Source organism: Trachemys scripta, chromosome 1, assembly GCF_013100865.1.
Source record: "Trachemys scripta elegans isolate TJP31775 chromosome 1, CAS_Tse_1.0, whole genome shotgun sequence".
Lineage (NCBI taxonomy): Eukaryota > Metazoa > Chordata > Testudines > Emydidae > Trachemys > Trachemys scripta.
The window spans coordinates 35940527-35950756 of record NC_048298.1 but is presented as its reverse complement, the minus strand read 5'-3'; positions in this window follow the sequence as shown (position 1 = coordinate 35950756).

Here is a 10230-nt window from a genome sequence, read left to right as displayed (position 1 = left end):
CCCCCCCCCCCCCCCCCCCCCCCCCCCCCCCCCCCCCCCCCCCGCGCGTCCCGATATTTGTCTTTGGTGATCTGGTCACCCTATATTTACTATACTTTTTAATGTATCTGAATTATGCAAATATGTATGTGAAGTATGTTCAAATTATGCTAAGTCTCCTGAAGATATGCAATTTTTTTCAGAAGGGCCTAGCATTTGCTAATAGGCATTTCCAAATTCTGGTTACTGATTGTGACAACCCCTGTCAATCCACTTCAATCTTAGCAAATCAATCTGGTTTATATTCATTTCTATTTTTCCCCAATCAAGAAAGAAGTGGTAATAAGGATCTCATGCAGGTTTAACTGGTAGAGCATTTCAATTTTCTTTTTATATTGGGCAAAGGGAAAACACCAGGTAAGGGAAGAGAGGAAGGTTATGTGTCATCAGCCACATACTAATATGATAACATTACATCTCATTCTAATTAACCTGTTTAGTTTTTAGCTGCTCCCTAGTCCTGTTTGCCACCACGACTTTCCCTTTGTACCAGATCCCTCTGATGATGCATTTGTATTGAACATTTTTCCTATTGGTATAATCGTTTACAGAACATAACTAGAAGCAGTAGCCAAATTCTTACTTATCTCTATTTCAGCACCAGCCACAATGTCACAGGTACTGCCCCCACACACCAGGAAAACTCAATTCCTGTTTTAAAGATCCTAGATTTCAACAGGACAAGTAGCAATCAAAGGTGGTGGGGGAGGGGAGTGAATGGGAATTTTTGTCGGAATAGGGAATGAATAAAAAAACTAAAGGTCTGACTGCAGCCAATCCATCCAGAGGCACACAGAGAGAAGTGTCTGTAAGAAGACTCTCTTCCTCCCAGAACTCTTTTTAGAGGTCAGCCTCAGTATGGCTGGGGAACACAGAACATGCTTCCTCTTAGTACCCTAACTGGCACTAGCTCCCTGAAAGTCATCCAGACAGCTGATTGGGTGCCATCACACTGGGTATTCAGCCTGAGTCAGCTGCATTCAGCTGAGGACTCTAGCTTATGTGTGTCCCCTCCCCATATGCTACCTGCATGCCTGAGGGCACCAGGGCACCTACCCTAAATAAGATCTTGAAGAGTGGATCTCAAAGAAGAGAAACAAAATTACATATGGTACCCAATAATAAAAATTAAGCATATTTTATTAGCTTTGCTGAGTGTTCCTGTGCACCACATGTTGTTTCTCTTTCAGGAAAGCAGTGTTTCCTAGGAGACAGAGCACTGGACTGAGACTCAGGAGATGTAGGTTCTATTCCTGGCTCTGCTACTGGACTTCTGGGAGACCTTAATGAAACTGACCTCTATTGTAAAGTGCTTTGAGATCTATGGGTGGGAAGTGCTATTTAAGAATTAGGTATTATTTCCTTATTTTAAGATGCTCCTCCTGTTTTGTTTTTTCCCTGTGTTTCAGATGTATATTCCAGATGGTTTATAATTTTCCTGATTTGTTTTCCAGGTTACATACTGTAAAACTTTTTCCATATGTGAATATTTGTCATATATGTAATTCACCCTCTGTTGGCCCTTAACTTTCTTTCCAATGTCTCTAATATTAATGAGTTTAGCTATAAGTAGGTTGAATTTGGTCCATTTGGTATTTTATGTGACTTTATATTCTTATGGCTGGTGTTATTCTGCTATTATATGTAACATAATACACTTCACAGGCATGTAGGGCCAGATTGTGACAAATCTTTTTACAGATGCTAAAGCTGAGGGAGAAGAGGAAGGAGGATGGAAAGAAACTTTCCTCTTCCCCCTTCCCCCCAACATGTATGGTCCACAGAAGGGCCTGTCACAATTGTGTAACTGTGAAAGCAAAGGCACCATAAAGATACCATATCCACGGATAAGTGATGCCTATTTCTAGAATGTGCCTAAAGACAGTAGTTGAGAGGCTTGGATGTTAATTTCAAGATTTGCCCAATTGCTATTGTTAAATTTAGAATTGATTCTTAGGCAGAGTTTATGGTGATTTTTAAAAAAAACTTAAGGGGATGAGTCCTAGCCTTAAATTAGAGTAGCCCAAATAAACTGCCTAGGTCAAGTCAAAGTCTGTACTAGCTATGAAGTCAGGAATATATTTGACACTTTCACCATTCAAAATATGACCTCCTAGACTGAACCACAACCACTGAGATGGGCTATATAAAACACACAGAAGTTGGGACAGCATTTAGCAAGAATGGCCTGCTTAAAGGAGAACTAGTATGGATAACATAGAAAGAGGGGGCCATATCCTATGCACCATGAGGTTGCCAAACCTGATTCTTCCCAGAGTGAAGGAAGGAGGAATATCAGGAGGAAGAAAGCTGTGAATCCTTATATTGAATTTAGCCCCAATAAGACATGAGAAAATCCCCCCTAATCAATAGTCAAAATGTGACCTAAAGGAGATAGAATTGAAAAAGCAACCATCTAAGTTAAGAAAACATTATCCACAGAATTTTAAAATCAGGCAGGCCAAATTTGAAACCATATGATATTTTCAGAATTATAGATATTTTAGGACACTCACTGACTACGTGACACTTGTCTTTTTGTAGCTCCTTAAGCTCATTGCTGTTGATACTCAAATAATTTGCTTGTTAGTGTATTCCATATTCATCTTGTTCTTTTTTCCTGTCTTGTCTTTTCATCCAATATGGGAGATTCCACTATTTAAACTTTTAAAATTACAGTTGTGTGTGTGGGGGGGGGGACTGCAGATGCATACAGATGTGGCACAACTGTAACTTAAACAGAAATTACATTTCTGTTCTGTAACATATTTTCTGCTTGGCAGTTTATCAGAAACTCTCTAAAAAAAGAATCTGTCTGTTAGTGATCCTGGAATAATCTTGTATTTAAAACCAAAAGGTTTGACCCAGCTGTTGGCATTATTCATATGAAATATTTTACCAGCATAATCAAAAAAGACTTTAACATCTTGTTTCAAGTAGTGTCAAATGCAAACACTGCAGCCCAATCTCTTTCATTTGATATAAACGAGCAGTTGCAAGAACAATAAAAACAGTTGAGGCATTTATGCTAAGACATGAAAAGCGGGATGCCAAGGCGGGTTTCTAAACCACATTCCAAGCATTTTAAGTGCCTTTTGATCGTTACCACAAATCTACTGTTTGTTGTGAGAAGGGTATGTGTCATCAAGCCACAGGAGAGGCCCTGAATGCAGCTGGCTCAAGCAACATGCTATTGGTGTTTAAACATGGCATAGCCACAGTTATGCAGCAGTCAATCCCGACCTCACCATCACCATCCCTCTATAGTAGTAAGACTGTTGGTCTTGTAACTGTATAAGTTAATTTAGAAATAGTATGACAGAAATCAGGATATATTCATGGCTTATATATAAAATTGAGTTCTCTCTACACGTGAATACATATATTTAAAGTCACTCTGCACTGTGATGTTTCCATTCTCCCATCACCCAGCACAGTCAGTCTGTGTCATGTTTCATTCCTCTTAGGCTGTAAGCTGCTCTAGGACAGGGCCATTTCCTCCTTCAGGACGGCACAGAGCATACTGTGTGGCTGTGTTTTCATAAGGCATCATTGTGTGTAAGTGCAAATACAAAAGCAGGGTCACCAAAGTAGTTTAACCAAATAAGACTCCACAACCTACTGCTGCAACTGTCAGTGCTCCTCAACAACAGCAACAAAAGATGAAGATAATACGTATGATTGATGATGGTCTCATAGGATATTTTATGCCTCCTTTGCCAATCACAAAACTGAACTAGGAGAGGAGCGGGGAGAAGGGAGCAGCTGCTTCAGTAACAAGAATAAATTACATACTATACAAATAACCATAATAATGGGCTCCACTTTCAAATATGGGTGCGTACGATTTGGCATCTAAATCAGGATTTAGGACGCTAAATACCTGTTGTGCATGAGGAGAACAAAGCCTCTGTGATGTGCATATTATTTTCTCCTATCATATGAGTATTATCTCCATTTTACAGAGGGACACTGACTTGCCCAAGGTTACATAGCAAGTCTGTGGCAGAGACAGGAATAGATCTCAGCCACCCTGCCTCCCACTCCTGTACTTTGGGCTATCACTCCTCTCAAAGTAGTAATGGGTGAATTTCAAATGATCAGGTGTGGATAATCAGCAGAGCCAGAATGCTTACCTATTCCTCTTTGGTCTAGACGATTTTCTTGCGAGCTACCTAGTGCTTCTTCCTTGGTCTGGATGGGTAGGATATACTGTGACTATTCTCTCTCGAAGTAGTTTGATGCTGGCACACTAAAAAACTGAAAAGTTATTGGAATGTTTTTGAACTTCACAAAAGTTCAAGGTTTGGGCTATTTTAACTTTGGGCCAAATCTTGAGTCAGGTGAGACTTTTCCTGCTTTTGCTAGACTCCCTCACTCTTAATGAACAATATGGATTTAATGGACTGGAAATGAGATACGAGATATGAGCCTCGTTGTGACACATTGGCAGTGGCAGGAAAGTAAGGAAGAAGATTCCATTTCAGCTTCTATGCTGTACTTTTCTGTGGATAAACAGAGGATTTCAATCCACATGACCATTAATTGGCCTTGATTGGAGCTGTTGGGTGCTCAGCAGTTAAATGAATAGGAGATCAGGGGGTGGCAACCACCCCGCAGTGGCATTTAGGTGTATGTGTGCCACCTCCTTTAATTGCTTTGCATACAGACTTCTTCACATGCTTGCACCAGATCGCAGTCAGTCCTAATGTCAGCACTGTTCTTTCTTCACAGGCGCTGGAGACCCAGGAGGAGGGGGAGGGGGCAGCAATGGGCCAGTCGGTTTCCAGGACCAGCTCTTCATCATGCCACATGCCAGCAGCTGGGCCCTCACCCCATGGGGCCTGTATTCAGGGGTACCAGCCAATTTGGTTTAGGGGATCCCCTAGCAGGAGTGCTGGAACATCGGTAAAAGTGGGGAGACCACGAGGCTCCACCCCTCTCCATGGCAACACTCCTGCTCCTCCTCTTCCCCACAAGGCCCTGCCCCCGGCTAGGCTTGAAGCCAGATCTGGGCAGTGTTAAGAGCTGCCTAAGGAGCCCAGGCCACTGTGGGGAGCCCCAGACCCACCACCTGTTTAGGGAGAGGGGCTGGAATCCCTGAAAGCAGCTTCCAGTCCATGTCCCTGCCCCCCCCCACCAGGGTGTGCCACCCAGAGCAGGCAGAGGGTCCAGGGCTTCCCACACTGGCCCAGGCTCTCTCTGCGTGGCTCTCACACAGTATTGCCAACTCCACATAGCAGGAAGTTGCCAGAGAGATCATGAAAAGCATAGGCGCCAACTCCATGGGTGCTCTGGGGCTGGAGCACCCACAGGGAAAAAATGGTGGGTGCTGAGCACCCACTGGCAGCCCCTTTATCAGCCCACTACCCCTCCTCCAGTGCCTCTCCCCAGCCAGCAGGCCCCGCAGATCAGCACCTCCCCGTGCCTCCTGCCTGCCACGCTCAGCTGTTTCGTAGCGTGCAGGAGGCTTGAGGAGTGGGGAGGAGCGAGGATGCAGCACGCTCGGGGGAGGGGGCAGAACGGGGCGGGAAGAAGTAGGGTAGGGACTTGGGGAAAGGGATGGAGTGGGGGCAGGGCCTGGGGCAGAGCTGAGCGTCGAGCACTCCCTGGCACATTGGAAAGTCGGAGCCTGTGCTGAAAAGTATTTAAGCATTAAAAAGGCATCAAAAATGTCACTAAACGAAATTTCCACAGAATTATATATGTGCCCAGGTGAGAGGACACTCCCAGCCACTGAACAGAAAGCAGCAGCAATGCTGGGCACTCCCTCTCTGACTGGACAGTCTTGGCAACTGAATTTATTTTGTTATTGACTGGCTCTATTGGTGTCTGGCTGTCCTGGTTACACAGGGCAGGGCTGCCTCCCCCCCGCAACTTTTTGACCTGCTATTGGCTGCCCCTCCCTTCAGGGCTATGCTACCCGGCGGTGCGGCCCAGATTCCCTTAGCCGCTGCACGGATGAGTTGACCCGGGCAGAGCAAACCTGCCTTCCCTGAAGCAGATGTTGCCTTAAGAAAAGACTCCTGTGGAACTCATTCTGCCCAAGAGGGGCAGTTTGGTCTCTCCAGCCATCGAAAATGTTATTCTTTGTGCTCATCAAATCCCACCTGCTCCAGTGAAGGCAGCTTTAGAAAACTGGGTAGGTGGCTAAATATGGACTTACAAGCCTAACTTTAGGCTTCTGTTTTTGTAAGTGTAGTTTGACAAGATGCAACAAGGGAGTGTTAACCAACAAGAAAAGGGAAAGTGAGGGGAATAGTAATATGGTGATGCACTTCCCTAAGTTTAGCAATGTGTACAACTTGCATGTTCTAAAGCATTCTGTGGTTGGTCAGCATCTGGAAGAGGTGCAGTTGTTTATACTCTTCTGGAACTTCACCTGCTTATACATGGTCTGAATCTGATCCATTGCACTGCCACTGGTATATCTATTTTCTGAAGTTATTTGATAGAAATAGGAGTTGAGATCAAATATACCATTCCACATTACAGAAATATTCTCAGAAGCCAACCATTTCTGGCATTGCTTTCGGTACCAGAAACACTGTATAGTAGATTTGATGGAGCTCGATTTAGCTTGCACCAAAACACTTAGAAATAGATCCAGAAAAGTGTAGGTGTTGCCTATGTGTATGATCTTAATTCCTGTTGCAGGGAGTTTTTAAGCTTGAAGCAGGTAAAAGTTGCTATTGAAGATTGACATACACAAGCAATCAATAATCCAAGAAGCATGCAATAAAAATTGTAAGTGGATTTCTATTCCAAACAGTGAGAATGTTATCCATGTGATAGCAGGTGGACAAATGAAGACTGAGTCCTAAGGGAATGTTAGCACCAGAAAAGAAAGGGAAACATATGGTGGATAAGGACTGCACTAAGCAGTTTTTCAAGTTTTATTATAGACAGTGCTGGTAGCACCAACATGGATAGTTGCCTGATGCTTCACATTATAATGTGTCCATTAAAAAAAAAATCATAAATAGACCGGTTGCTATGTCAACAAAATATGCCTTGCACTTGCAGCAGAAAGTGATGAGGTTTGTGATAGGCCTTAATTCCTTGGGAAGTTCATTCCACAGTGTCAGACCCTGGAGAAAGTTCTGTCTACTGAACAGCTGAATTTACTCTTATTATTGAGAGTTCCATTGTGCCAGAGGAGCATAGCTGTTGGCCACAGCCTTTGTCCCAGAGCAGCAAATATCTGTGAAACTGATAAAGTGTGTCCCATCCCCCTCTATTGCAGAGAGGGGATGCCAACCTACTATTGCTATCATACTTGACTTACTTTGTTAGCTAAAATTGCAGGAGTCTGTGTGATAGATTTACGGTTTCCAATACTACTAATGATCCATGTGTCTGTCAATATCATGCCATGTGATTTAATTTCTGCTTTTCCAGTTTGCTTTTTTAAAAATCTAGGAAATTAAACACGTTAAAGAGCATTATTCAGTTGAAAAGTTAAGCACTCAAAAGGTAAGAATTGTGAGAATTAAGATTTCCCATGCAACCTTAATTTGGCACCCTTGAGTATATGCATTATGATAGTCTTTATTCACATCATCATGTAATATTTTTTCCACAGGACCCCTGCCTCTTTCAGTGCACAAGATGGACCTGTTTTGGGGGGTGAATTAGGGTTGTGTAGTAAAGGAGGCTACTGTCCATAGGACCCTGCCTCATTTGTTTCAGAAGTTGGAAGGTGGGTAGTGAATGAGGCAGGGGACTGCAGGAAGAGAAAAGATGGTCTCATGATTAAGGCAGATGAATTCTTCCTTGGAGAACTGCATTTTATTCTTGCCTCTGCCACAGAGTTCCTATGTGCTGCTGGGCAAATCACTTAAACCAAGGTGCATCATGAATTATGTTCCTCATTTTCTAAGCACCCACTAATTTTTTAGCACCTATAGCACAGGAGGCCAAATTAAGTTTGCACAGGCAACCTTAATTCAGGCATTTCCTAACTTGTCTCTGTAACCTTAATGTTCTATTATTGTAATCCTTCTCTGTGTGATTTTACATAGTGGTCAAAGAAATATATACAGCATGACAACTTTTAAATGTAAATTTCTGTCCTTGTCAAACAGATTTTTCTATTCCCTGCTTTACAACTAGCATTAGCACAAATAGCTATGTTAAAATGACTTGCCAATATGCTTTCCTGCTTGTTCACACTAAGAGATTATTATAATCTTGTATTTGTGACATCCAAATCACTCACATTGCATAAGACTGCAAAGTCCTTAGAGGATTATGGCTTCTTAGTAAGAATGAGCAGCGGAAGAAAAGTGGAGGAGGAAGAGCAAGATGAGTTATTAGCCAGACAGCTCCTATTCACAAAACGAGTATCAGCAATTTGCCATTTAAGGATCCCTTTAGCAGAGAAAAAGTTGCATGCAATGCTTCCACACCTGACTAAGTGATTCATTAAGGACTTGATGGGGCCTCAGGAAACAAGATCAGTGGATCTCTCCCAGAGAAAAGTTCAAGGATTTTAGGGCTTCTTTTTATTGAACCTTTCCCCTGTGCCCTCAGTTATTCTGGGGCCAAATCAGATTCTTGGCAGTGCACAGACTCACAAGTTTAAAAAGTAAACACAGCCCAAAGCCTGCATAATTATTTTCAGAGGCTTTCCAATGCCAACAGCCAAGTACCTAATAACCCTGCCTGGGAAAGCGACCCATAGACATTCACTGAATGAGCAATGTAAAATGTGTTCACTGCGTACAAATATGAAACAGTGGTGAACACCAGAAATGCAGTCACCACTTCAGCATCATTAATACACTTTAACAGCTGGCATGTGGAGTGGATTTAAACCTTTCTGAAAAAGGTCAGCATCAGAATAAGTACAGTACTGGGTCAGGCACATGCATGTAAGCCACCTATCCCTCAGCTACATCATACACTCCTCATAAGCCCTTCAGAAAATATCTACAAGATTACTAGGATGGAAGATCAATAGATGGGATTCCTACTGATGCAAATACAGCAAGCAAACTGCTGCATTTATTTTTGAGCAGTTGTAATCCTTTGGGGGGGGCATGGCCCTTTAAATCTTTTGTCCTGAGGGGAGGAAGTGCTGATTATTCCAGAAAGAGGAAGGGCTGTTTTGGTGGGGGCGGGGAGTGTGGGAGAGTGAGAGGGTGTGTGTGTGTGTCTGGAACTCCAGAAGAGTGAAGCAGCCAAAAACCAGCCTGAAGCCTGGGAGAAACAGAGTGGCCAACCAGGGCCACCCCAGGACAGGAGCCAGGAGGAGCAGTGGGCCAGGGAGAAATCGCCTGAGAAGAACAAACCGGAGCTGGACCCAGTATCACTGCTGCCCAGAGCTGTATGGGGCCATGAATACTGGGGCTTGTGATTTTGCATTGGGAATAAGGAGGGAGGTTGTAGCCAGTTTAGTGGGGAGGTTGTCAGTCTGTGTGGGTTTGCAAAGAGGGGCAGAAGAGGGCACCAGAGGGGTTTGTTGGGGAAAGTTTACTGGCACCCAAGATGACCAGGAGCCCCAACACTCACTGCTGGACTGGAACTCTGCCCAGGACTTCTGAACTCTGTGTGCAGACTCACTGCTGGGTGTCTGACCTTTCAGACTATGGTACCACTGGGACTTGGGGTCCTTGTGTTGAATGTAACCTTTTACCATTCCACCTATCTTTCCCCCTGTTGTTTTCTCCATTCATCCCTCTGTGAATAAATATTTCCCTTTCCTATATTCTCTGTACTATTCCAGTGTGTGTGTGTGTGTGTGTGTGTGTGTGTGTGTGTGTGTGTGTGTGTTCACTCTGGGGAGGGGGAGATTTGGAACAGGTGCCCCTAGGGTGCAAGGGACTTTCCCTGATGTGTTCATGCACATGCCTTTTCTTGTCTGGAGCTGCCTGCAAAGCAGACTTCATCTTGACCATGAGGGCACTAAAGTTACACTTTGTGTCCCACATACCGTTTAGGCCACCGTGTCTGCAGCTGGTATAGCTATGGACCCAGAGAAGGTGAAGGCAGTAACCACCTTTCCAAAGCCCACAACCCTTAAGGAATTACAGTCATGGCTACTACCGCAGGTTCTGAAAGAATTTTTCCCACATTGCTCACCAAGGGATACCCCCCTACACACAAACACACACACACAGAAGCAGGGGAATCAATACTTTAGCGTGGGCGCACCTTTCGGAAAGTGTTGGATTGCTGAGTGTGAAG